This window comes from Eriocheir sinensis, chromosome 50 (assembly GCF_024679095.1).
Source record: "Eriocheir sinensis breed Jianghai 21 chromosome 50, ASM2467909v1, whole genome shotgun sequence".
NCBI lineage: Eukaryota > Metazoa > Arthropoda > Malacostraca > Decapoda > Varunidae > Eriocheir > Eriocheir sinensis.
This window is the reverse complement of record NC_066558.1, coordinates 7,788,051-7,800,550: the sequence shown is the minus strand read 5'-3', so window position 1 is coordinate 7,800,550 and position 12,500 is coordinate 7,788,051. Positions and strand designations below refer to the sequence as shown.

The window sequence follows — 12,500 nt, the reverse complement described above, 5'->3', positions numbered from 1 at the left end:
GTTTCATATAGTTCTTTTTGTTATTCCGGTGTTTTCTTAACTAATCTAGATAGTTCGACGGCGAGTGAGATTCTTTTCATTCTTTATTTTCATAAATTCTTCAACCTAATTCGTTGTTCTTCACGAGTCATCCACTTAGGATCATTGTTTTCTAAGACAGTGTTCGCTGTATATATGCTGTTCTTGCCCTCTACTATTACTCTAACTAAATTATTGTATTACATTTCACCTCTCCTTCCTGGCTCTCCTCGGTTTGGTCTCTGGCCCTCATGAACTCTTGGCCATCCCAGTTTACCTTTCAAGATGTCTTCGAAGTCTCCCTTCGTAGCTTCACCCGTTCTAAATCTTGCACCAACACTCAGTTTGGATCACGGGGTTACCGCCCGTCCAATCCCCAAAACGAACCGTTCCCAGGTCACTTCTATTGTATAACCTCCGCCCACCTCCAACTCACCAGGTCTAGCAAGTTATCTGTATTGGTTAGACCAAGTCCAATATGTTATCTCCCCTGGTAGGCCTTAGTAACTACCTTCCTATGAAATTATCTTGTATAACTTCAAGAAATATATCGCTATATGCACCCACCAGATCTTGTATATATATATATATATATATATATATATATATATATATATATATATATATATATATATATATATATATATATATATATATATATATATATATATATATATATATATATATATATATATATATATATATATATATATATATATATATATATATATATATATATATATATATATATATATATATATATATATATATATATATATATATATATATATATATATATATATATATGTGTGTGTGTGTGTGAGAGGAGAGAGAGAGAGAGAGAGAGAGAGAATGACATGGATTTTAAACAAACTTGTCTGCATGACTCGCCTCGATTTAGTGCCACCTAGAAGTACCACGCCAGGGAGTGTGCACCTCCCTCACCCCCACATGTTTTGATTTTATACGGTACTACTAGAAAATATATTGAAAAGAACGGACAAAAAGCTTCTGGTTTAGCTATATAAATGTAAACCTTATATTAATTGGTATATTCTTTCCCTTTATCGTCCTTCTGCCTTTATTTTGATTGATATTTATGGTCGTATTACAAGACATGTCGCAGCCCAAGAACACATATTTGACAAGGCTTTCGTAGGAGTTGTGGGCGTTTCCAGGAGTAGTTTTATGACCCTGGTGGTAGTGTGACCCTTCTTTTGTACCATGAACCTGAAGGAACACACATTAGAACCCGACTGACCCTCTCTTTGACCTTTAGAAATAATTGATGTGAGAATCGAAAGTGTCTTGTAATACCAACCTTAGAATCTTAATCCTAGAACACTAATTACGGTACCCGACCTCCATGATATCATGCGCATTACTTGACGTTCCTGTGGAGCAATTGAGTCAGTCCGGACCCTCAGTAGACTCTGAGAGTGTCTTCCGTTCCTTGGCAGTGGCTCATCGCTCTGCTCTGCATTATTTTTATTTATTTTATCTATATGTTAGACGTTTTTGGTAGATGGTTTGTGTCTAACACTTGCATTGTTTGTTAATGGTATTCAGGCTCACACTGTTACCTCACTGTCAGAGCCGGAGTCACCGTTGCCTGCACCACAAGTTGATTGAAGTTGGTAAGATAACAAAATGCCTTACAATAAGTGGTGAACTTGGAAGTGATGTAGATATGGCCGAGCGGACTTCCTTCACTTCTGTTTCTCTCTCTCTCTCTCTCTCTCTCTCTCTCTCTCTCTCTCTCTCTCTCTCTCTCTCTCTCTCTCTCTCTCTCTCTCTCTCTCTCTCTCTCTCTCTCTCTCTCTCTCTCTCTCTCTGGTATATAAAAACGTGCGTTGAGCATTTAACTATATTTACAGTCTTTTAAAAGTATAGTTACAGTGTGTGAGGAGTCGCCTTTGCAAAAGCCACACCCAGAGCGGAGCGCACCTCTGGCTGGCACTCTCGCTCTTCCGCTTCTCTTCCCGGCGCTCGTCCCCGGCTTTTTGCCCTGGCTCTCGCCGGAAGTTTCAAACCTCCGGTGTCAACGAGGCACATTCCAATATCACGCCACTCTCTCTCTTTCTCTCTCTCACGGCCATAAACAGCTACGTGTCCAACAACATAATGTGGCGTGATGCCTTCACATACATTCATAAGTACATGATTTTATATTTACATTAGTGACTTACATCGCTCGGTCACCTAAAAGTCGCGACCTCGCGACCCACCGTATCCCTAGGGCATGTACCAACCCATGTTATATTCTTTCCACTGTGTGCTAGCTCAGCGTGGTCTTGTAACATTTGCTTAATTAAAGATGATTATACAAGTCAGAGCCCGCCTAACGATACAACACAGGGAAATGACAATGATAAAAAAAATTATCATGGAAGAAATAAGAAAAGGGTAATGTACTTACGGTGTGAGGTAAATAGATCTAGAGTCATGGACATGGACAGCTGATTCCTATTCCGAAAAAAACAAAATAATAGATCGAAAAGATTATTTTATACATAATTCATCCTAGAAAATTTGAATTGACTACACGGTTGTTAGGATACATGGTAATGGAGCTATTGGGAATAGTGAAGAAGATCCTTGAAGGAGCTCCGCTTTAAGTTGAACTTTCGGGACACACCACCGACACAAAAACTTTCACAAAATGGCTGTGTGAAAATAAGTAGTGTTATCCGTAGAGTCTCCTAAGGAAGAATAATAGTTACAATGTGATGACAAGGAGCCTTAGAAGCATCGTCTGGGTCAGCACCACTGCGCAAACATTAACGCAAAAAGGGAACCTGAACAAAAATAATGATAGTGATAATCCGTTTTTCAGGTCTACAGTACTATAAAAGAAAATCCTGTCACAAAGTTGTGAAATTACCGTTGTAACTACCCACACTGAAATACATAAATCCAGCATTAATAATTAATCAATGTAATTCCAGCATTAATAGACATCAATAAAAAAAAATGGTCAAGCCACTGTATTTCCACCTATCCCCCGATCGGAACAAACGTGGATGACAGACATCTCTGACTTCAAAAATTATTCCCGTAACGAGTAGCAGTGGTATGTCAAGCAAAATATAAGGTTTGTCCGCTTATTTTAAAAACTTACAGACATCCCCATGCTGGTTAAAGGAAAGGTTAGGGAGCAACCTCAGAAAATTTATGTTAAAAGCAAAAATAGCATCGCCTGCTCAAGTTTAGTTAAGACTGTCTGTGCAGGAAAAATGTCTTTGTTTCAAGCAGAATCAAATGAGGTTCAAGGTTAAAAGTACCTATCCCTATGTTATTCTGCACCCTCTATTATTACGGTTCCAAACAAACAAGAAGACTGCCTTACATCAGCAATAAAAAGTTACAGTGAGGAGGTTGTACTCCAGCACTCCCCTCTTGCATGAAAAAGATGCAGGCAAAACTCTGGAACCAAACATAAGTTAGCAATTGCGAGGACGCAGGTTATAGTCGTGTGGCGGAAAGATAGACAAAGCGGCGTCAGGCTGAGGCAAAAGGCCGGTTCTGGCAGGATCAACTAAGGTCGAATCAGGGACCTCAGGCTGGGCGCTAGTCTTTTGAAACGATCACTATGCACAATTTCGTGTGTATTCAAAAATTAGATCGCAAAGCTCAAATTTATGTCAACCTAGTCGTCTAACTATCCAAACGTATGATAGGAGTATTTTTGCCTAATCTCACAGGTAAACGAACAGCACCAAGGATTTTAAGACTATCGCTGGTGACACCACAAAGGTTTAGGTCAGAGGGTCGAAGGCCCCATCGACCTCCACGAGACGCGCGTTTTTAAGCCATGTACGTCTCTTCCGACAACACATTAACCGCAGCGCCGGTGTCGACGGCAAAAGAAGCTCTCAAAGAACCCAATTTTACTTTAAGTGCCATAATATCAGGCTGACTGCACGCGGCCACAACAGATTCTAGCAAGGTACTATCGTCAAGCCGTGTTACATTCTTGCCACTGTGTACTAGCTCAGCGTGGTCTTGTAACATTTGCTTAAAGATGAATATACAAGTCAGAGCCCGCCCAACGTTACAACACAGGGAAATGACAATGATAACAAAAATTATCATGGAAGAAATAAGAAAAGGGTAATGTACATACGAGGTGAGGTAAACCAGTCTCGAGTCATGGACATGGACAGCTGATTTTTATTCCGAGAAAACAAAATAATAGCTCGAAAAGATTATTATATACCCTTATGATAGTACCTCGTGCCCGCCTTTAATGTATAAAACCAACCCGCCTTTAATGTACAAAACCAAACTCGGGTATCTTGTACCAGAGTTAGGTGTTAGTACAAGTGTGGCTGTAGTGATTTTTTTTTTTTAATAAGGGAGAAACATTTTTCAGAGTTATTATCAATAAACTAAAGTGAAAATATTTTACAAGATAGCTTCCAGTCACGAAAAATAATTAAAGTAGTATTAGTGTTGTTAATGTAAATAACTGTTTGACGATGACCGAACTGTGTGTTATGCAACCCCAGGATGAAAGCAGTGAAAGTAAATCTAACTGAGCACGACACAGGTGCCGAACCACTGCGTCTCAACGCTCCGATGCAACAACAAGTGAGGCCGGCAATCACTGTAGTGTGCGGTATAAACCACACTTTATGCAGGGCCCACAGTATTGGAGTCTATGGAGACAAAAGGGCACTGTTATGAGTGGCCACCCAAGGTGGATAGGAAGACATGGTTCAAGTGTCACAGCAGTCACCAGCCGTCTGGCCTCGCGGTTACAATGGCTTCTACGATACCTGCGTGTGTTGCTAAGGAAACTTTGATGATTGATATAAATACCTGAAACCATGGATATGTTAGTGATCGGTTTTATATATCACTTCGTAGTTATTCATTCGCGAAATTTTATAGGTTAAAAACGCATCACAGTTAAGAAATAGTAGTTATTGTGTACTTTATGAATCAATCAGTGGGGGCATACGCCGGGGGGTGCGTCGCCTCGCCCACCCTACGACGCCAAGCCCGGGGGTCCCTCCGGGCGAGTCTCCATGCAGGCCCCCTTCCCAACCCGAGTACCTCCCGGCAGGATCTATCGACTTGCTCAAGCCACAAACTCCGTGGGCGTCCCCTTGGCCTCCTCCACTCAGGATTGTTTGTCTATTACAGAGACAACCCGTTGAGCAGGATCAGCTTCAGGGTAACGTGCCACGTGCCCGTATAGCCGGAGTTGGAGTTGACGAACTATGCAGGTAATATATGTCGAATCAATCTCACGGAGTAGTCGCCGGTTTGACACAAAGTCATTCCAGCGATAACCCATGATTCTGCGTAGACAGTTATTACCAAAGGCATCAATCCTCCTCTCCAAGTCCCTATTTAGTGTCCATGTCTCACAACCATAGAGTAAGACAGGGAGCACAAGGGACTTGAAGATCCGGATCTTTGTCCTTCTGCACAGGTATCGACAACGCCATATACTCGTGTTGAGCGAGTCCATAACACCGTGGGCCAGACCAATCCGCCGTAAGACTTCTTGGCCAGACTCACCGTTGTTATAAACTACGCTACCAAGATTCGTGAAACTTCCTGAGATCTCAACGTCCCCGCCACACGCATGAACAGACTGTACTGTGTCATCCAGCAAGCCTCCAAACACCTGCACCTTGGTCGTGGGACAGGAGACCTGAAGTCCCAAGGGCTTCGCCTCCTCGTGCAGTGCCTCGAGAGCCATCACCAAAACCTCCAGCGACTGCGCCAGGATTACTGCATCATCGGCAAAAACAAGGCCAGTGACCCTGTTATTGCTAATGGATGCTCCGCAATGACTCTGGTCCACAACTCTGCCCAGTACCCAGTCCATACAAGTGTTGAAAAGCGATGGGGCAAGGACACAGCCCTGCCTCACTCCCGCATTCACGGGAAAGAAGCTCGACAAGCACTCCCACACACACTTCACAGCACTCTCTGTCCCAAAATACAGGCCAGTCAGCAAATCAATATTCCTCGCAGGAATCCCACGGAGTCGCAGAAAATCCCAGAGTGCGTCGCGATGCATTGAGTCAAACGCCTTCTTGTGGTCGACATAGGCTGCAAGCATCCCCTGCCGAAACTCACGTCGGCGCTCCACCAGTACGCGAAGCGCTAGGATACTGTCAGTTGTTGACTTACCAGGCGTGAACCCCGACTGTTTAGGTCTTTGCAGCTTCAGCAGCTGGCTGTGAATTAGCATTAGCAATAGGTGGGCAAGCACCTTGCCTGGCATACTGAGCAGTGTAATACCACGGTAGTTTTTGCAGTCCTGGCGGTCCCCTTTCCCTTTCCAGATAGGGACGAGAGAGAGAGAGAGAGAGAGAGAGAGAGAGAGAGAGAGAGAGAGAGAGAGAGAGAGAGAGAGAGAGAGAGAGAGAGAGAGAGATGGGAAAGACAGCTCGGGGAGGTTGAGGACGCTGCATTCCTCATTCAGATAGACCTGCCCCTGTGTACTTTAGAGAGGGTATTATTACGCATCTATTCCCGACAGTTTGTGCATTCACCATGCATTAGTTGCCAAACACCTGGGAGGGGTTAGAGGAATTCTCGTACTTAAAAACTTAGAAACTTGCTCTCTCATGATACTGAATGTACTTCCCCAGACAACAACCTTTCGGACATCTGTCCCCTCATTTTTTGAAACACAGCTCGCCTCATCTGCTACATTAAGCATTCTTGAAATGTCCAAAACTCAAAATCTCAAGTAGAATATTTATATCCCATTCAGCTTCTTCGAGGTATGATTACCAGTATTTTTTTCCCTTTCTATTTGGTAACAGTATACAAGGGCCTTGTCCATCTCTGTATGGGGTATGCATCTTATGTGAGAACTCTTTTAGATTGATTTTTTCTTATATACGTAGAGTCTTTTCGTCTCATCAGCTCTCCCTTTCTACTGACCGTCTTCTTGCAAATTTAGCTGGTTTTACTTTTCTTCCTGTCTTCTATCAGTATTTTTTATGCAGACTGCTTTTTCAAGCTTGATAAATGCATGCCTCAACTACTCCCATGCCCTACCTCCAGGCTACTTGCTACCTTAGCTCATCCATATCCGTTCCTAAATATTTAATTTCTTTCACTCATAAATTAAGGGACAGCTTTCATTTGTATGTATTTCTCTCTACCTAAGACTTCAATGTGTCTGGAGTCGAGCATAAGGACACTTTTCTGACTTATTTTCATTATACTTTGGAACTTCTTATGAAATCTCTTTGTGAGAACGGTACATTGCGGGAGAGGGTGTTGTAGCTTTGCCCTTGAACTGTCACCTTTCATGTAAAAATAATATACTTCCAGAGTTTTACTTGATATGTTCTCCAGACACCAAATTAAACGTTAGGCGAAGACGAACGAGAAAGTTTCAAGTTCATTGTTTCTCACGATCTTGAGACGTTAACTTGGCAGGGCAAATAAGTGTTAGTGTTGGAGGGAGACCGCTCCCCCCCCTCCCCCCCTCCCCCCCTCCCACCCCCCTCCTCCTTCCTTCACTTCAACCTCCTGTTCCTTTCACAGCCGCACGCACATCCATGTTTCTATCCCTCCACGGCAGCACGCACACCCATGCCTGGATATTTATGACACTCAAGTGCTCTCGTGTACGTGACCTCCAGACGCTCTAGACGCTGACACGACGTTATGGCGGAAAACTTCCGGTGAGGATCACTGCCGCACGCGGCCTCACTAACTGCTTGCTGCTCCCAACGGCGCAGGTGGAGCCCTAAGAATTTTTTTTCACATGCTCACAAATAATCACATCTGTCCTTGCAAAGTTAACACACCACGCAATAAACATGGACAAAGCTTACAACACCCAAAACGTGATATATTTATAAGTATTGAAGTAAATAAGTAAATAATGTTTATGTGTATTTTTTTTGTGTGTGTGTGTGCATGCAAGCGTGTATATGTATGTAAGTATGTATGCGTGAGTGCGTGCGAGTTTTTTTTTTTGTATGTATATATGTTTGTGTGTGTGTGTGTGTGTGTTTATATATAGGGCAATGCTGAAAAGTCTAAGAGAAAGTAAAATGGCGTATTTTCAAAACCTAAGACTTTTGTTTTGCTTTTAAAATGTGTCGTTATATATTCTAGTCTACAAGACATAACAACATATAATAACATTTTTAAAACAAAACACTGTTTTCTAAATGTATGAAACTTTCACCACCAGAAGAAATATACATAATATTCAAAAGAATACTTACTCTAGTCTCGACTATGAAAGCAATACACACAATAAATATGCATGGCAAAATATCAAAAACACATACAAAGAACTCAAACTACTCAAAAAAGAATAACTATGTTTACATTTTCAATTTTTCGCCTCCTCAAACACAAACTTCCTAAGCACAGCCATACACACCCTTTCCCTTTCTTCGTCTTCCCTTAACTATTAGGTAACAGTCGCACTCTAACTCTTCTTTGCTTTCCCCAGGTGAGCAAAAGGGGCGCGGCGCCTTCAAGATGTGGCTCCAGGTGTGTATTTTTGTTTTCCTTTTTCCTGCGAACGTTTATACATATCATGGACGCGAACACGAGAGAAAATTATGGAGGAAACAGACACGTCGACAGGGAGTGAAAGTGGGTTTGTGTGTGTGTGTGTGTGTGTGTGTGTGTGTGTGTGTGTGTGTGTGTGTGTATGTGTGTGTGTGTGTGTGTGTGTGTGAGAGAGAGAGAGAGAGAGAGAGAGAGAGAGAGAGTATATTGCAGTGAGTCAGTAATAAACCTTTTTTTTTTTTTTTTACGTTTCACCGATGTCGCCGGCAGGCTTTCTTGGTGAGCTCTGGTGGTCGGACCCAGCCCGTTGTGCCGCAGCCAAGTGTTCATAGTAGCGCCATCCTGCTCGGACCATGCTGTCCCCTGGAGTCCATCTTTGATCTTCTTTTCAAAAGAATCTAGAGTGCGGATTGATAGATGATCTTCTGGACAGCACGTGGGTAGTCGTAGGCCGCTCGGCGATGGCTGAAAAATTGACAGCTTTTTTGTCACGTCGGGCGGGACATGAACCTGCGTCTTCCTGAACGCCACTCCAGCACGCTGACCACTCAGCCAAAGCTTCCCCTGTTTAAATTGAAAAAAAAAAGTAGAGAGAAATGAGGCACGGTAAATAAAAATAATGCCAAAAAGGGTGAAAAAGAGCTCTGGAGATTCAAAAACAGGTTAAGAGAGGGTTAGGAACTTAGAGGAAATATAAAAATCTATAAATTGAAAACAAATCTAATTGAAAATGGGAACATAGAGATGGAAAAAGATAATTGATTTCAACAAGTAAAAGATGAAAAATAAATATAAGGTTAGTGTAAAATTGAAGGAAGGAATTAAAAGAGAAGGAAATGAAGGCGATGGAAATTAGATGTAAAAACTCAATCTTACCTAACTCAATGGAAAAAATGAAAAAAAAAATAATTACCATAATATATAAAACAATAAAATGGACGACTGCATCAAAGGAAAAAATGTATTGAAGTTGAATTGTGTTGAGTCTGGGAAGCAAATAGAAACTGGGTTTGAGAAATGTGGACCAGATGATGGCTAAAACAGCCTTACAAGAAAGAAAAAATGTAATATTAAAGTAAGGGATATGAATAGAATATGGGTAGATGTAAAACAAAATATCAGTTTATATATATATATATATATATATATATATATATATATATATATATATATATATATATATATATATATATATATTAAAAAAAATTATCATTTGTTTTTCTTTTTCACGTCGAAGCTTGTAGCATTGGTAGGCTTTCTTGAGGGACCTGTAGGTCGGCCCAAGCCCGTCTTAGTACAGGCAAGTGTTTATAGTGGCGCCATCTTTTCTTGTCTGATGCTGCCCCCCTTGGATGGTTCTTCTAGAGTTCGAGTTGATGGGTGGTCTTCAGGACAACATGTGGGTAGTCTCAGGCCACTCGATGGTGACTGAAAAATCCCAGGTAGTAGCGGCGGATTCGAACCCGCGTCGTCCAGAACTTGGTGAATGCGGGGCCCGCACGCTAACCACTCAGCCACGTATAAAAATAAAATATAACTAATGAAATTATTAACGTTAATGATGAATAATTACTATCCACTAACATAATATACATTCGCCATGTATAATTCTCTCTCTCTCTCTCTCTCTCTCTCTCTCTCTCTCTCTCTCTCTCTCTCTCTCTCTCTCTCTCTCGCACACACACACACACACACACACACACACACACACAAACACATAGTGAAGGACTGAGAGCTATTATTACCCACAGGAGGCAAAGAGAGAGAGAGAGAGAGAGAGAGAGGGGAGATAAAAAAAATTCAAATACCCGCTGCTTCAAACTCAGTGATTGGCCACTTTCAGGAGCCATCAGGCCCTTAAGTCAATCAAAAGCGGAGTTGATAGCCTCCACTTCAGGCTGACTGAAGATGGAGGAGGTTTTTACCTAACTTTACTTTTCTGTTAATCCTGGTTGGTTTCCTTGGTGATGACTGGTATAAGCATGTATGAATGAATGAATGCATGTGTGTGTGTGTGTGTGTGTGTGTGTGTGTATAATCACACGCGAAGAACCCTTTCTACACACACAAAACACACAGAAACACCCACATTAAGATATACAGATATTGATATATAGATAGATATAAATAATGGATAGATAAATACTACGTAGATATCAATCATTCAGTAGGGCATACGTACGTCGGGTAGTGTGTCACCTCGCCCATCCTTCGACGCCAAACCCGAGAGTTCCTCTGGGCAACTCTCCTTTTGTCTTATTATTATTTTTACGCTTCGCCTGTGGCTCCGGTAGGCTTCGTTATTGGGTTCTGGAGGTCGGCCCCAGACTCTTCTGGCGCAGGCAAATGGTTATAGTAGATTCATCTTGCATGGTTCATCCTGCCCCCGGATCTCATCGTAGATCCTCTTTTAGAGAAAAGCTGGAGTTCCGGTTGATAGGTGGTCTTCAGGACAGAATGGGGGTAGTCTTAGGGCACTTGGCCATGACTGAAAAATTGCCAGCTTGTTTGTCGCGTCGGGCGGGACGCGAACCTGCATCCTCCTGGACGTTGCACCCACACGCTGACCATTAAGCCACTACCCTCCTTTTCATCCTAAGTATACCTCATGGTAGGATCTATTGACTTCCTCGAATTACGAACTCTGTGGGCGTCTCTTTAGCCTCTTCCACATGGGAGTATCTCTTACAGAAACAACTCGGTGAGCATGGACGACTTCTAGGCAGTGTGCCACATGCCGTATAGCAAGACTTGGCGTTCACGGATTATGAAAGTAATAGGCATTGAATGAGTCTCACGCAGTAATCGCCCCTTTGACACAAAGTCACTCCAGCAATATCTCACAATTCTGCGTAGCCACTTATATCCAAATGCATCAGTCTACCTCTTCAAGTCAGTAGCCTACTCAGTATCAATGTCTCACAGCAATAGAGCGTAAGTGACATGGAGATCCGGATCTATGTCATTCTATACACAAGTATCGACTACATCATATAGCCGTGCTAAGCAAGTCCATGACACCATGTCAAGCATCTCCGCCATATTACTTTTTTTTTCTTTTTTTTTACGTTGCGGCCTAATGCGCCGGTAGGCTTCTTCCTGGTGGGGCCTGATGGTCTGCCCAAGTCTTCTTCGCGGTGGGGCCTGATGGTCGGCCCAGCCCGTTATGGCGCAGGCGAATGTTTATAGTGGCGCCATCTTGTATTGTCGCGTCGGGCGGGACGCGAACCTGCATCCTCCTGGACGTTGCACCCGCAACGAGACCACCGTTGTTTTTCACTACTCTACCACCTTATGTGAAATTTTCCAAGATATCAATATCCTCTCCTCACGCATGAGCAGACTGTATACTGTTTTACTAAGTATGCCTCCAAACGCCTGTACCTTGGTCTTGGCCCAAGATAACTGAACTGGCAAGGGCTTCGCCTTCTGCAATGCTTCAAGAGCCATCAGCAGAACCTCTAGTGACTGGATTATTGCATCATCTGTGACAATAAGGCCGGTGAACATGGTATTGCAAACAGTTACTCCACAGTGACTCTGATCAACAACTCTGCCTAATATCCAGTCCGTGCAAGTGGTGAATACTAGCTATGGGACAAGGACACAGCTCTGCCCCTCTCACGCGTTCGCGGGAAAGAAGCTGGACCCGCCCCCCATACATCACAGCACTCTCAGTCCCAGAGCACAGGTTCTTGCAGGAATCCAACGGTGTCACAGGAGACCAGAGTGTCGTGATTTTTTATTTTATTTAAATGTCTTCATAAGATCAGCATTAAGTTGCAAGTCCTGTCAAAACATATATCGGCGCTCCACCAGTACGAGGAGCACTTGGATACGATCAGTTGTTGACTCACCAGGCGTGAACCAGGACTACTCAGATCGCTGCAGGTTCAGTAAATGGGTGCAGATCCACATGAGCAATAGATGGATAAGCACCTTGCCAGACATGCTGTTGTTGTTGTTGT

At 42.7% G+C, this 12,500-nt stretch overlaps 1 protein-coding gene across 1 annotated transcript in view; it reads left to right on the top strand.

Moving 5' to 3' along the window:
• The window catches only part of LOC126982372 (uncharacterized), a 260,842-nt gene that overhangs the window by 51,828 nt on the left and 196,514 nt on the right, over nt 1-12,500 (top strand). The window contains exon 2 of the mRNA XM_050834383.1: nt 8,471-8,511. The gene's annotated coding sequence lies outside the window, so the exon portion shown is untranslated. The remainder of the gene's footprint in view (nt 1-8,470; nt 8,512-12,500) is intronic.